General features: G+C 47.0%; 1 protein-coding gene across 1 annotated transcript in view; it reads right to left on the reverse strand.

Annotated features, from left to right (window-relative positions):
- Window positions 1–11,362, reverse strand: part of elmo1 (engulfment and cell motility 1 (ced-12 homolog, C. elegans)) — a 90,731-nt gene extending 79,369 nt beyond the window's left edge. Inside the window, exon 1 of the mRNA XM_029122971.2 lies at window positions 11,238–11,362. The gene's annotated coding sequence lies outside the window, so the exon portion shown is untranslated. The remainder of the gene's footprint in view (window positions 1–11,237) is intronic.
- Between the last annotated feature and the right edge of the window lie 4,090 nt (window positions 11,363–15,452).

Genomic DNA, 15,452 nt, shown 5'->3' on the forward strand with positions numbered 1-15,452 from the left:
GGCTACATCCCAATTCTCACTCTTCATCACTTCAGTGTGAATGGTACAGAATTTGGAACGCAGCCATACAGTGGTCACATTTATTCTGTACCATGTCACCAAATCCCGGTTGGTTTCTGCTACACTAGATTGAGACATGAAAGAGGGCAAGGAACATTTGGGATTGATTTGAGCTATTTTTACATGTCTTGATATAAACTCTACAGACAGAGACTGTGTCAACTTCAAAACAAGAGGCCGCCCGGAAAGAGTTCATTCTAGTCAAATGGAACTGAAATAAAAGTACTATGGTACCTGAAAAAAGGGAATCTCAGCCTTGAAAAACCGGGCCTTCCCAGCAGCTGCCTTGATAAGGCAACAGAGATGAGGATCACTGCTCTCCTTTATCCCCTGTTTACGTAAAAACAAACGCGTTCCACGGGGCAACAAGAACGCACGTGCTTAAAGCAAGCAGGCACTCTGGGTAATATGAAACTCTTCTGCATTGTCCGTGTTTGCGTTCACAGAGCGAACCGTCTGACGGAGACCGGTGTCATCACGAGGCGTAGGGCAAAAGCCTGACTGAACGATCCCTGTGGAACAAGACACTCAGCAAGGATGTGCACCAAAAGTGCACTACTATTCTAGAGGGCCCTATGTGTCCACCAGTCATGCACTGCAAAGGGAATAGGGCACCATTTAGGACACAGTCATTCCTAGAATACAGAAGACAGAGACTGGCTACTATTTTTCTGCTGCTATAATTATGGATATCTCTAAGCACTGTGATCAGTGGCAGTAATAAGTAACATTAAACACATGACTGGCCATTGCTGACCAGCCTTACATGGTATCCAGCACGGTCATTAACGTGACACACACACACACACACACACACACACACAGACACACACAGACACACACAGACACACACAGACACACACAGACACACCCACCCACCCACAGGGGAAAAAATGACAACGCATACGGTCTGGTCGGAGAAGTATATCTCTGTCACTCTCCACATGCTTGGTAAACAAAGGTTGCAGACTAACAGTAAAACATTTATTTACTGGACCATCTGAATCTTTATGAAGAGGTAAATAGTAAGAGACACGTACACAAAGTAAAAAGGAAAAATATGTACACAATGAATGACAAACAACCACCGCCGCCCCCGCCCCCCCCCTCCCCCCCCCTCCCCTCCCCTCCCCTCCCGAGGTCTGTGAATGTCTCCAGTCACCAGTGCCCGCTGGTCAGAGAGCCAGTGTCTGACCGGCACGGACGATCAGGAAGAGAGGAACAAAGAAGACCCTGTTATTTTCAGTCACATGGACACACGTAGTAGTCGTGGGGATTGAGGGGGGGGGACCGCCCCGTCCTGCCAGCTGTCCTCCTGCACTCCACCCCCCCCCCCCGCCCACCCACACACACACACACACAGCCACACAGCCACCCTTTGGCCCACCAGCTGGTTCTGCCTCATTCACCAGAGTTTTACCAAGCCGCTCCTCCTCCCCCGATGACCCCAGTCCTGTTACCAGGACCGCCGGGTTATTCACCGGGCCCTGCTGCGCCCGCTCCCTGAACAGCCACCTGGTAGCTACTAGTTACACACACCCGTCCATCACTTTCCATGAACCGCACCGTGTTGGACCGATCCAGTAAATTATACTGTATGCTGCTGGAAGCACCAAACCACCACTTACACCTCGGCCATCCCCTCGGCGTGCTCCTCCCTGCTCTCCTCCCTGCTCTCCTCCCTGCTCTCCTCCCTGCTCTCCTCCCTGCTCTCCTCCCTGCTCCTCGGAGCCCCTCCCAGGACACGCCGCTCATATCATCCCGAGGCGCAGCCCTCCCCGGGCCGGCCTTAGCAGGAGACGAGGACAATGCCCCCCTCTCTCCGGACGGAATGCAGCGGGCTCTTCCTGTGTCGTCGTCCCCGGGGGGGGGGGGGGGCATTTCCTGCACTGTGAGCCACGCCGGAGCAGAGACCCGTTTGTTATTCAATACGGACCCTTTCATCCTCCACTTCTAGTCAGACTGAACCGCTCATTGGGGTTTGCAGAGGCCTGTTATTGGGCCGTCCACCAGCCTGCTCAGGACACGTCCCCCCCCCCCCCCGCCAGCGGTACAGCTCAGTTACATGTCATCGAGCCTCTGTCTATTTTGGGACACGAACATCAGAAAACTAAACGCCATAATTTTTTCTTGCCTTTTATGGGTTAACTGTATGTAAGCCATACTTACGTGTGGCAGGGAAGGAGAAACGAACAGAGGGAGAGATTGAGAGAGAGAGAGAGAGATTGAGAGAGAGAGAGAGAGATTGAGAGAGAGAGAGAGATTGAGAGAGATTGAGAGAGAGAGAGAGATTGAGAGAGAGAGAGAGATTGAGAGAGAGAGAGAGATTGAGAGAGAGAGAGAGATTGAGAGAGAGAGAGAGATTGAGAGAGAGAGATTGAGAGAGAGAGAGAGCGAGAGTGAACATAAACATTAAAAGCGAGGTCACCCTGTTGTGCTTCAAACAGAGCTCTCATTGGAGTTGGTATCATGCCATTATAAATGATGTCAACAAATAGCATCCATTTGTCACGATGCTGCGAATGCAGTGGGAAAAACAGATTGCGTTTCACATTGGTAAATGCTACTGAAGGGGCCTGGCTCCTACCAACAGATTACCACAGAGCACAGTAGCAAAGTTGCGGGGCGACCCTGTACGCAGCCTCGTTATCAACAAAGTGTGTTTGTACAGGAAATGGATTTGAATCACGACGCATCAAAGGAAAGTGGCTCTGCTAATTGGATGTGTGTGTGTGTGTGTGTGTGTGTGTGTGTGGTGGGGGTGGAGTTCCCCAGTCTCTTTTTAGGGACCCTTACATCTTGTCTCTCTACTGTAGCTCCTACCACCTTTCTTACTGTCTGTCTGCCTGTCTGTCTGTCGGTTGTTCTGTCTGTCTGTCTGTCGGTCGAAAGCATACAGAGCGGTTAAACAGGTCTTAGTTGTGCTTCCCAAATGGCACCCTATTCCATATAAAAGGAACGCACAACATTTGACAAGCAATACAGCATTAGGTAAACAGACAGACAGAAGCAGGTCAGTAAAACAGACACCCAGAACGACAGATACAGAAAGACAGACTGAGAACCAGGTCAATAACACAGGCCCCTGGCCCCGACAGACAAGCAGGTCAGTAACCCAGGCTCAGGCAGACAGGTCAGTAACCCGGGCTCACACCGACAGACAGGTCAGTAACCCGGGCTCACACCGACAGACAGGTCAGTAACCCGGGCTCACACCGACAGACAGGTCAGTAACCCAGGCTCAGTCAGACAGGTCAGTAACCCGGGCTCACACCGACAGACAGGTCAGTAACCCGGGCTCACACCGACAGACAGGTCAGTAACCCAGGCTCAGACCGACAGATAGGTCAGTAACCCAGGCTCAGTCAGACAGGTCAGTAACCCAGGCTCAGACCGACAGATATGTCAGTAAACCGGGCTCACACCGACAGACAGGTCAGTAACCCAGGCTCAGACCGACAGATAGGTCAGTAACCCAGGCTCAGTCAGACAGGTCAGTAACCCGGGCTCAGAATGACAGACAGGTCAGTAACCCAGGCTTAGTACCAGACAAACAGTCCCAGGCCATTAGACTGTTACAACAGCCAGGCTGCGGCAGACAGCCGTGACAGACACGGACAACGGACAAGCTCCGGGATCAGGAAAAAAGATGGATAACACAGAGGCATCCACCACGGCCCCCCGGAGCTGGTCAACGGATGATGGCACAGCTGTACACAGGTTCCCGCGTCCTTGTGTCGCCCAGTCAGGCGAGGATTCCCCACCACAGCATTTCACCAGCTGAGGAGCTGGCGTCTTATCCCGGGACCTGTAAACGCCTGATGTTTCTCCAGACAAAGCAAAGCGCCACATTCCGCTGCAAAACACGCAACATTGCAGATCCTAGATCTGCGCCACGGGCGTCCGGGCAGCTGCTCCTGTCATGTCGCCGACCGCTGTCGAAAGGCTTTCAGAGTGCGATTGGTTAGAACGGTTCTGAACGGGGGAGTCTAAACAGGCAGCCGGGCCAAGTTGGATGGATCGGCGCCGCGTTGAAAGCAGCAAGCGAGCTGCACCGCCCTGTGTCAGTCGTGTTGCTTTGCGACTAGATCGATTCGGTTGGTTAACGGCAGCTCTGCTATTTGGCGCCAGACAGACATATTTGCCGGCAACGTCAAATAGGAGACAGAAAGACTGTCTCCTACAGATATATGCCCACAACATCAGTCATGAGACAAAGATGTTTACAGGCAGACAAAACAGACACATTTTACGGTAAGTCTCCGATCTGATTGTCCTTGAGTATCCCAATTAACCAGACTCATCGTCAGCCGGACAGAGATGGTCTTTTCTCAGGGAATCAAATGCCGTACAGCCCCCTGTCCACTGGTCCAAACTACCGCATCAACTCAGAAAGCGGTCTGACCAGCAAGCCTTGGAATGTTTTCAGCCTGCCTCCGGGTGACCGACACTGTGACAGGAAAGCTCTCCGGCATCCAGGCACCTGATAAAGGCCTGCCTTTAATCTACGTATCCTCGACACACCCCAGTGAAACCACACAGGTCCCTTAATCTGGGTTCTAAGGAAACATTTCAGATAACACCTCAGACACTGAGAAGACATAACAGATCCCACACATATTCCAACCACCAGCCTATTCCCTGCCAACACAGAGCACTCATTTTGACCGGATCTCTGTGGGCTTTTTTCAACAGCAATCCAGTGCAGAGGAAATAGGTTGCCTTTTGGGAGGGAACCTGACGTTATTTTATTCTTCATCACCAGACCGTCAGATTCCAAGACGCGTCGCTGAGAGCTGTTGTTAAAAGGTTAGCCTCCAATAAATGTCACATTCAACAAGACAGTGTATCACTGGCATGAGAACACGACACCCCTAACGTCACACACAGAGACACACAGGTGCTTATGCACGTGCGCGCACACGCACACACGCTGAACTTCTCACCTTACAACACAACCAACGCTCCATAATGAAAACCGGCAGAATTCATTCAAAAAAGACATCCGTAAAACACATCTCTGAAATATAAGTCTCGTTAAAATTAAACATCTACCCTACCTGCCTTTTGTCTAGCAATAATTACTCGCCGGCTTCATTCGACATTCTTTTTGTGGTAAAAACGGAGACCCATAAGCTTGGTTTCCCTACACGCAGTGTTGTTTTATTAGGCTTCAACAGCAGCCGGACAATACTGGAGTGGAAATGAGTATCAGATCAAAAAGATAAGGAGAGTCAACCAAGAGAGGGATAAAGGGAGGGAGGGAGGGATGGAGGGATGGGTGTGGGGGGGGGGGTGGAGGGGGGGGAAGCAATCTGTTTAGAAACCAAGCAGCCGGATCTCACCTCTCCAGCCATTCACCCCATTGAACGCCACGTGTTATTTCCAGTTGAGCGCGAAAGCCGTCCATTTGGCCTGTCTTCCCCAATCAGGGGGCTGCTTTGATAAGAGCCACCCTCTGTGAATGGCAGCCTAGTAAAGGCGTCCCTGAGCATTTAGCGTAATCCAATGTTTTAATAAACATTTAGGCACAATTTCACCCAAAAAAATTAAAATAAAGATCAAGCCTAATCTAGGACAAAGGGTAAATAAATAAAAGCTTAATGGAGTCCGCTCTTGTCTTTGGTTTTTTTATTAGGGGACTTATGTTGGCCTATGTTCTGTGTTGTCTTTGGCCAGGTCGTCGTTGAAAATGTGAATCGGTTCATAAGCGACTCACCTGGTTAAATAACGGTTAAATAACACAAACAGAGCGAGAGGTGCTAGAGAAGGAACAAGGAGGATGGAGCTCTGCCAGACACGTACAGGGATGAGAGCCACACGCTCACCGTCACTCTAAAGCCGACAACTCACCCGGAGCAGGCAGGCGGGCAGAACTGACGAGACGGACAGCTGTGACCGCGAGCTAGCAGGACGGTTGATCTTTGCTAATAGCGACGGTGCGTTTCCATAAGTGGCTGAGTGTGTCTAATGAGAGCTGAAGCCTTGAGGGATTGGCCCGTGAATCACTATCGGAGCAGGCCGACAGGGGAAACCGAGTCTGGCTAGAGCAGCCTCCTCAGACCGGGGTATAATCTGCTTAAAAACATAAATACATGCTGTTTGTTCATTACCAAGGACAACAGATTAAAACGATTTGGGCGAGGGGATCTGTGGAAACGGGGTGTAATGGAACACAGTGTATTATTATCATCATTTTTGTCATCAATCACGAGCCTAGGAGGCTTAAAGGGATTTTGCCATCCATGGCATATTTTTACTGGGGCTGTTAAACTTTTAAAAATATTAGCCTTTTATGAACTATGTTGAATTTAATGGGACGTCTTTAATTAGATTTCTTCAGCAACCTAGCGGGAACACTTACAGGAGCTTTTTCTCTGGAACAGTTCAAGATACAGGGAACAAACCAGCTGTATTTCATGTTCAGGTTGTCCCAACTAAGGGCATTTCAACATGTATCCACTATGACCATATAAATGTGCATGATTCATGTTAATTAACCCAAAAACAGTAATTGTTCAAGACAGACAGATCAAATCAACTTATTTTCATGTCACAACAACTTGTAAGCCTGAGCAACTTAAACTGCAAAGCTAAATTCTAGTTGAACTTCTTAAATTTTTTTTTTTTTTTACAAAGACTAAATGTGATTTAAGCTTTAAAACTGTAAACCTCTCCTCTCCTAGAGACAGGTACAGAAAGAGAGAAAGCAGGAGAAGATCATGAAGGAGAGCATTGTGACAAGAGAAGGCCAATCTACACCACACAATAGCAGGTGACAGCAAAGAGGCCTGGTTGGAAACTAGTAAGAGGCAAAACAGACACACACACACACACACACACACACACACACGCGCGCACATGCACGCACAACAGCTGGAGCAAACCTGTTTGAAAATCCCTCTGTGTCCAAAACAGCACCCCATTACCTACAAATACAAAGTAGCGCACTACAAAGGGAATAGGGCACAATTTGGAACGGAGGCCAGGGCAGTGTCAACCAGCATGCAGTCAATGGAGATGACCTGTATATAACTGGAGAAATACGACCAAGGCAGCAGCCAACTGCAGCAACACCATCCCAAAACACAGCGCATGCACACACGCGTGCAGCTGCCCACATAACAAGGAAGCAGACACACAGCTACTGATACACTTGGAGAAATGGCCAACAATAATGTCCATATGACAAATTCACACACACACACACACACACACACACACACAGTAGTGCCACACACCAACTTCTCAACATTGAGCTGGAAAGGGGAGGCCGACCAAATAACTAGCGGTTAGCTAACCGGTTCAAAGATCTTCTGGGAGAGACGGTCTGTGGTGACGGGATACTAAAAACGCCAGGAAGGAACATATGGCCGACACTCAGCTCGGCACCACCCGTCTTCTTGAGCACAGCTGGAATGTCAGAAGACAAAGGCAAAAGCATCGCAGATGATTTGGTGCCGTAGAGTTTGAACAGCTTTGCGAGGGCCAATGCTATTTGAACGAGCGACTGGAGTCACCCTAATTCAACTCCTATGATCACATTAGTCCCGTACTGAAGGGCACAAACTACTGTCCCGAGCAACAGATACAAAATCGGAAGAAAAGCAGAAAAACCCACAATCCAGAGCTCCGTGAGTGGCAGCAAAGTAATTTGCTAAGAGTTCTGCCATGTCATTAATGTTTTGATTCTGTGGTGTTGCACCAACACGAACTGTCCCAGGATAAAGCAGTTCATTTCTTACACAACATTGGTGATGGCACATCACTACAACGGTGCTTCTGGAAAATTAACTGATCCTTTAAGAGGAACTGACAGCATTTTTATTCATTTTGCTATTTGTGTTCATAGTCATTTGGGAGTTGACTTTATGGGAGGTGGGGGGCGCCCATTTCTTTCCAGTATGAAGGGTAATGTAAAAAACAAAATTATGTTGCGGGAAGACATTCACTAGCCTATATTAGGAAATTAAGTAGGACATTTTTAAGAAGATATTAACCCTGCCAACCCAGACTCGTAAAACCTCCTGTGTGATGACCATGAGGTTTAAATCAAAAAAGTTTGGCAATTCAAGGCCTTTTCAGAGGATTTCTGGTGGGGGGAAACCATTAAGATTAACAGATAGCAGACAAGTGAAGAATACACAGTACATCAGTAGGACAACAATTTCCATGCCTCTGCCTCCCCTTGGGAGCGAGAACAGATGCAGGGAGTGTGGGTGAGAACGAGGGAGACCCGGTGCTAATTGGCCAGGATGTATTTGGAGGGGAGGGGGAGCGACAGACTGCGGTGTCATTTATGCACACTCAGGAACATGCGTGAGGAATCTGAATGAAGCACACCTCACCCCACAACATGGAACTATCTGACCTGTAGATTACTACGAGGCTTAAAACAAAAGACCCTGCGCCCAAGCTGCGAGAGCAAACATCTGCACGTCAACCTTTTACATCGCATATATTTTGACGGTAATAGACTGTACAGTAGCCTTAGACTAATATATAACACAGGAAATGAGTTTGACTACCTAACCCAGACAGAACCACATATGTAACACTGTTTCAATTCCAAACAAACACTACACTGTAGTCAAACATGTTCAAATGAAATGTTTCCAAATAACTGACGGCCCTTTCTGGCATCAACCGATCTGTATATAGTTCTATTTCTCTACGCCCTTTCCTCAGCTGTTCACCCAAAAACAAAAAGTGTGGGTGACAATTCGTTGGTCATTAAAACCCCTGATTGCCCATTTTTAAACATAGATAATGTGCTCAAGAGTAGTTCCTCCCCATCACTGACGCTTATACTGGGATACATGAGGGGGAAGCCAAGGCAGGAAAAAGTCCCATCTAAATACTATTAACTGCGGGTCATTTTCACTCAAAGACACTTCAGGGGTTTGAAAATTTTATTTGGGCATGTTGAGAGGCAGGCAGAAGCTTGTTATGACAGGTTAAACACAATTTTCCCTTCTACGTGCGTGTGCGTGTTATTACCAGTAAAACAGTATTTTCCAGTGTGCATGCCTGCGTACCAGTAAAACAGTATTTTCCAGTGTGCATGCCTGCGTACCAGTAAAACAGTATTTTCCAGTGTGCATGCCTGCGTACCAGTAAAACAGCATTCTCCCCAGTGTATACATTCCTTCAACACACTGTACCTCTGGTGCCTATGAAAATTATGATATTGAGCCAACAAGCATCGCTTCTGGGCTGCTAGTTAAGGGCTTTCAGACCTAATTTGACTAATATCACTAATACTACTAATATTTACTAATATTAGTAGACACAATGGAAAGGTAGGACATGAGCCATAGGGTATATGAGATGTAAAATTAGGATGTGACCATAGGATGTGACCATAGGATGTGACCACAGTATAGGTGTCAAGAGATCCCCACATCTATTGTAACAATGTGTCAACCCACACGCCCCGCCACCTATACCCCGACTCACCCACACGCCCCGCCACCTACACCCCGACTCACCCACACGCCCCGCCACCTATACCCCGACTCACCCACACGCCCCGCCACCTATACCCCGACTCACCCACACGCCCCGCCACCTACACCCCGACTCACCCACACGCCCCGCCACCTATACCCCGACTCACCCACACGCCCCGCCACCTATACCCCGACTCACCCACACGCCCCGCCACCTATACCCCGACTCACCCACACGCCCCGCCACCTATACCCCGACTCACCCACACGCCCCGCCACCTATACCCCGACTCACCCACACGCCCCGCCACCTATACCCCGACTCACCCACACGCCCCGCCACCTATACCCCGACTCAGCCAAGTGTGTTATCACAACCTTACATGATGACACTGGCATTCATGCTGCTATGCCATCTATGCGCATGTGCGCGCACACACGCGCACACACACACACACACACACACACACAATCTCTTCTGGTTAGGATTGCATGGATGAGGGGCTCATTCGCTGCCCTCTGGGAGGAGGCTTCTGAGATCATCACCACAGCCCAGGGTCACACTACTGTCAACACACAGACTAACAGGCGGAAGAAGCATCTCAAGTAACATGAGATTGTCATTACATTTCTCTTTCTGTCAGTCTGTGTGTGTGTGCGTGTGTCTCAACAATGCGATTGATTGCCACACATTGAAATGACTGCTGTGCAAATGTGAGCCTGCACATCCTAGTCTAAATGAGGCAAAAATGTCATGTGAATAACCTTACATATTAGAATATACTGAATGCATAGAAATAGAATGAACAGAACCTGAGTCCTCATTCAAGCCAATTGTTGTAAGTCCTTCCCAGTGTCCAGGTATATAACTTTTGGGGGCCTTCAGCTCCTGGTGACACCATGTGTCCATTCAGTTTGTTTACCGTCTCGTAGTTGAAGTACTTCAAAAGGGAGATGTCCTTAGTGGCGATTCCAATGTCCTCACAAACGCCATAATGACACGGATAGGTAGAAATGGGAAAACTATCAACGTACAGCATACGTTCTAATGACGCGGCCCATGCGCTCACGGTGCATTATGCGACAGTTACAAATAAGAATGCTCTATCATTCTCTATGAACCTCTCTCCAGTAATTCAGCTTTGTTTACAGTGACAAATGCTGAACCGCAAAAATAAGAAACCTCTTACAGCAGTCTGAAGTTTGAATACAAAATATATTTAAACAAAACAGGAAAGTAATGATTGTCTAATTGATATAAATAACCCATCTTAACTGATCGTGAGTAGTTATTTGCCCAGTAGAATAGCCTACAGAATCAGGTCAGGACTTGGCTATTGTGTAAACAATATATGCACTTGTGTTTCAAACAACGACCTCATCCGAGAATGGAATTGCAGTGCGGGCATTGTAAACTGGCCGCGGACGCGCCAACTTCACGAACAGCTGAATTGTTTTGAGCGATCTGGTCAATCGGGGCAACGTCCAGAACTGCGGGCGGGCACTCCTGCAGAAAAGTGTATTTCCAGGTCGCAGAGAATAGCCTACAGTATACAGTGTAGCGTTGGCAATAACGCTGGCTAGAGTAGCGAGGTGTTTCACCACTATTCGCAATTTCTGTAACTGCAGTTCATTCAATAGCCTAAACCAATAGAACCAACGAAGAAACTCAACCGCATGCTTTCAATGTGGCCTAAATGAAAGAACGTTCTAATTTTTACCAACCTGGCAAAGCGCGAGGACTTCTCCTGCAGGCTGTAGCAAAGCACTGATGTTCGGAGTTTGTCACAGTCAGTCAGTCGTGTGCTCTCTCCCTCTCCTCCTCTCGCTGGATAGTGCTGATGTTTTCACTTCCCTTTTCTCCGCCGTCTGCTGGTTGGCTCCTCTTTTCCGAGGCTCGAGCAGCGACGAGATGGATGTCGACCAATTACAACACAACAAATCCTGACAATTGAATGCAAAGACTTGACCCTCCCTCCCAGTTGATGTGTGGCAATGGCAATTCATATATTCAACCTTTGAAATCATTTGATATTTTTTTGGCCTGGGCCCACATTAAGCCATGTCCACAGCACTGTCCTATCTACTGCTGTTATCTGAGCGTTGTTAAGGTGCTGTAAACAAGCATTCCTCTGCACCCACGACGTCTGCAATTGTCTTATGCAGCTTATAAACTTTTATTTGATTTGGAAACTCTTGGAGACATGGTGATCTTAGGTATGTAGCCCTGAATATTAAGAAGTGAAATTAACAATGTCATGAACCTTGGGGGTTCAGGGAACAACGAATTTAATAATTCATAGCCATTGATTATTTCATACATAATACATTGTATAGCATCTGGGTATGGGGGATAATGGCTTTTAACACTGGGTTGTTAAGTAAATTAGGCTTTAGGAGCTTTGGTGAAAAAAGGGGTACAACTGAATTTGATTGGGCAGAGATCCCTCAATATAAAAATGAAATTACTGTCATATCTGATGAAATTCTGTGCATGTACATTCTTCGCGTTTCATTATAGATTTTGCATGGCTCTTTTAGGGACACTTTAACTGTGATAATCATACTATCATGGAATGGTGAGAAAGGGAAAGAAGGCGAGAAAGAGAGAGAGAGAACGAGATGAGGCACAGATAAAGTACAGATATACAGTAGATGACAACAGGAGAACAAACAGACGAGGACAAACATGCAGCCTATAATGCACAGCCAGTACCAGACTTTATTAAATTCACGTGACATGGCTGCACCTACCGGCTCCGGTATCTAGGCTACCCGCCGAGAGATGGAGAGAAAAAGAGAGCAAGATGAGAGAACAGAGAGGGAAGGGATATGAGACATCCAAGGGTGAGTGAAATGAATGAGCCTACCGGGCCATTCTGTCACCACTCTGCACAATTCACGGCAGCAGGACTAACACAAGGCCGCGTGGCGCCATCCCCTGCGTGGAATATAATCTGGGTTAATGGTGATGGTCCAACACCCTCACTAGCATACACCACGGCTTCCCGCCTGGAACAAGATAAACCCAGATGAATGAAGCCATGCAATCAATACAACTGCTCAGTAATCCATGGTGCTGTGTAGTGCATTTGATTGATACAGACTTTCACATAATGTGGCCCAAAAAAATGTTATATTCTCGCCCACCATGAGAATGAATGGAGTAAAAACCACAAGCCTAACCCCCCCCCCCCCCCCCCCCCCCCGCCTGATCCAGACATTGATGTCAGAGCAATCTAAATATGACATATATAAACCGTTCCATTTAAACCTTTATATAGCATTCTCGCTACAAAAACTGCTCAATATATGGGAACAGTCAGCCATGTGTACACTCTGCCAGGAGGAAATTGAACGAATAGATCACCTCTTTTGGTATTGCCCAGTGGTAGTGTGGTTTTGGAGTCAGGTCCAGAAATGGCTATAGCCCATTTACTTACTATAGGGGATCTTAAACCAATACATCCATCAGTGTGTAATATGATACTATTTTTTGGCTGTGTGTTTATTTTCAGGGCAAAATTGTCAGAAAGAATACACAAAGATTTAAAACCTCGTAAGACAACACGGTCAAATTGAAGGATTCGTTGCAACTGGAAAACCCCCTTTGGGCTCGGGTCCTCGTCTGACCAGTGTCTTGGGCGGCTGCAGTTGGATACAACCACAAAAATGAGCAGCTGTAATAAGTTTCCAATTGTGTTGTCATTGTTTTGTCTTTGTATTTTTGGTTTATTAAATATATATATATATATATATTTGTATCTTATTATAACAAAACAACAAAATATATCTCAGGACCTGTCAATGGGAATGCTAGCATAGCTATGTTCCTGTCAATTGGACATGTTCTGTGCTTTATATCGCATGTTAGGGACTAATGAGATGACACTTCGTAGCAAAGCAAAATGGCAACGCTAACAGACCCTTGGTATCCTAAATGTCTTTAACATCCCTGACCTGAAGACTGCTGATTTTCCTGGTTTAATATAGAGGGGTTTTTGGGCTCCAACTTTCAACTAAAGCAGCAAATGAGAAACTCCCTGCGAGCAACATCCTCAGTGAAAGTCAACTAAGAGATTCATGTCTGTCTCCGCAGAGAGAGGAAGGAGGTGCAGCTGGGGCACGCTGTTTTAATGCTGCTGATTTATCTGGCCTTTGGCCAAAGAAACACAGAATGAAAAGGAGGGAGTTGCCATGGAAAGGAGGATAAGAAGAGGGGATGGGGAGAGAGATCACATGAAGCTTTCAGTTACTAGGAAACACACACACACACACACGGATGCAGAAATAGACCTATTCAGACTTAACTACATGCAGAAATCACTAGGATGCTAATCTAAATTCAGAAACGTCTTCCCCCTGTGAAGGACTGCTTAAAATAATCTTGTCATGGAGGTGAAAATAGGATGCAAATATTTCTCGTCTTCCCCTAGTTCTTACAGCACACGTCTTTAAATTAACCACCTTCCTGGCTCCCAGTGAAGCCAAGACACGTTGGTCCTGGTGAGTCCCAGGAGGGATGGGGATCATATGCTGCTGTTGGAGGCCCAGTAGGGGTCACTCTTTCCTCTGGTCTAAGGAGATACCAATGCCCTGAGGCAGTGATTGAGGACATTGCCCTCTGTAAGGTGAATAGCTTTCTTGACACTCGGTCGTCATTAAAGAGCCCATAGCAGTTAGAGTAGGGTTGGTATCCCATATATTCCAATACTATCAGATTTATTGGAATCTCCTAATTCCCAGTGAGGAATATCACTTGAAAGGCCAATCCTCAAATTGAAACCAATAGTGGTAAAGCAAGAGAACATATTCCCACCTGAGTTTCCCAGTTGTGACTTCACAACATAGATATTTTGCCTTTTGACCCTGTACGATTAATGATATGTATGCTAGCTAACTTGAGTATTAGCAATGTTATAAAATACGTTAAGCTGGCAAAAATACGATTTTTCTGGTTTCCAAAGCACTTAAACACAATTCATGTCAAACTAATTAACTTCCCACATCAGATTTCTAGACAAGCACTTGAAGCCAGACAACGCAGCTCCTTGCAAAATTCTCTATTTGGCCCTCGAACCATCTTCCCCCACCCACATCCATCCCCTCCTGCATCTAAAGCACCTACAGACATTTGAACACATTAAAATACAGACACCACTTAATACAGGACAGTTAAATTAGCTGAAGATAGGAGGGAGGTTCCACACAATCATTACCCTTACAAAGTACTTGGTTATTGCAGATTTGTGTTTCACATGGATCTGTGAATAGGGCCCTGTTGGCACGTCCCGTTGTGGTGCATCCAAAAAACCTCAAAACAGCACGAGTGAGTAACCACGAATTCCAAAGCAGCCCATACCAGCTCCCTGAGCACCCTTTGCGGTCAGGCACTGCTGCAGGAAATATATGGGTGACTCCCGTAGAGCGGACCCGACGAAGCCAACTTCGGTTTCAGGTCAAAGAGTCGGACAAACGCGAACCACTCCATTCTTTTGTGCGATATTGCGAAAGCTCAAGAACACCACAGTGCCTCATGGGATTCCACGTCACACGGAGGAAGCGTTGTTGCAAACAGCTGGAATGGGGGCCACTGGAGGGTCCAATTAGCCCCTACACTCTCAACCATCTTCCGTCACTCGGCTTGGGCACACGAGTATAAACGGCGGTGGAGCGAATGAACACGAAGCCTCGGGGTCAAGGGCCTACCCTACTACCCGGGGATACTAAGTGTTGTATCAAGAAAGAAACATGATTTATTTGTTCTTGCCTCATACCAGTCATTCTTATTGTCTGGCGTTGATTAGTGTTGCAATCGAATGGAGATTTAAATGCGTCATACTCAGAGCCAGACCGAACAACACCCGCCACGCACGGGTCATTCAACATCATCCGGAAAAAGACATATACGAAACACACAAAGTATTTACATTTTTTTTT

Source organism: Esox lucius, chromosome 10, assembly GCF_011004845.1.
Source record: "Esox lucius isolate fEsoLuc1 chromosome 10, fEsoLuc1.pri, whole genome shotgun sequence".
NCBI lineage: Eukaryota > Metazoa > Chordata > Actinopteri > Esociformes > Esocidae > Esox > Esox lucius.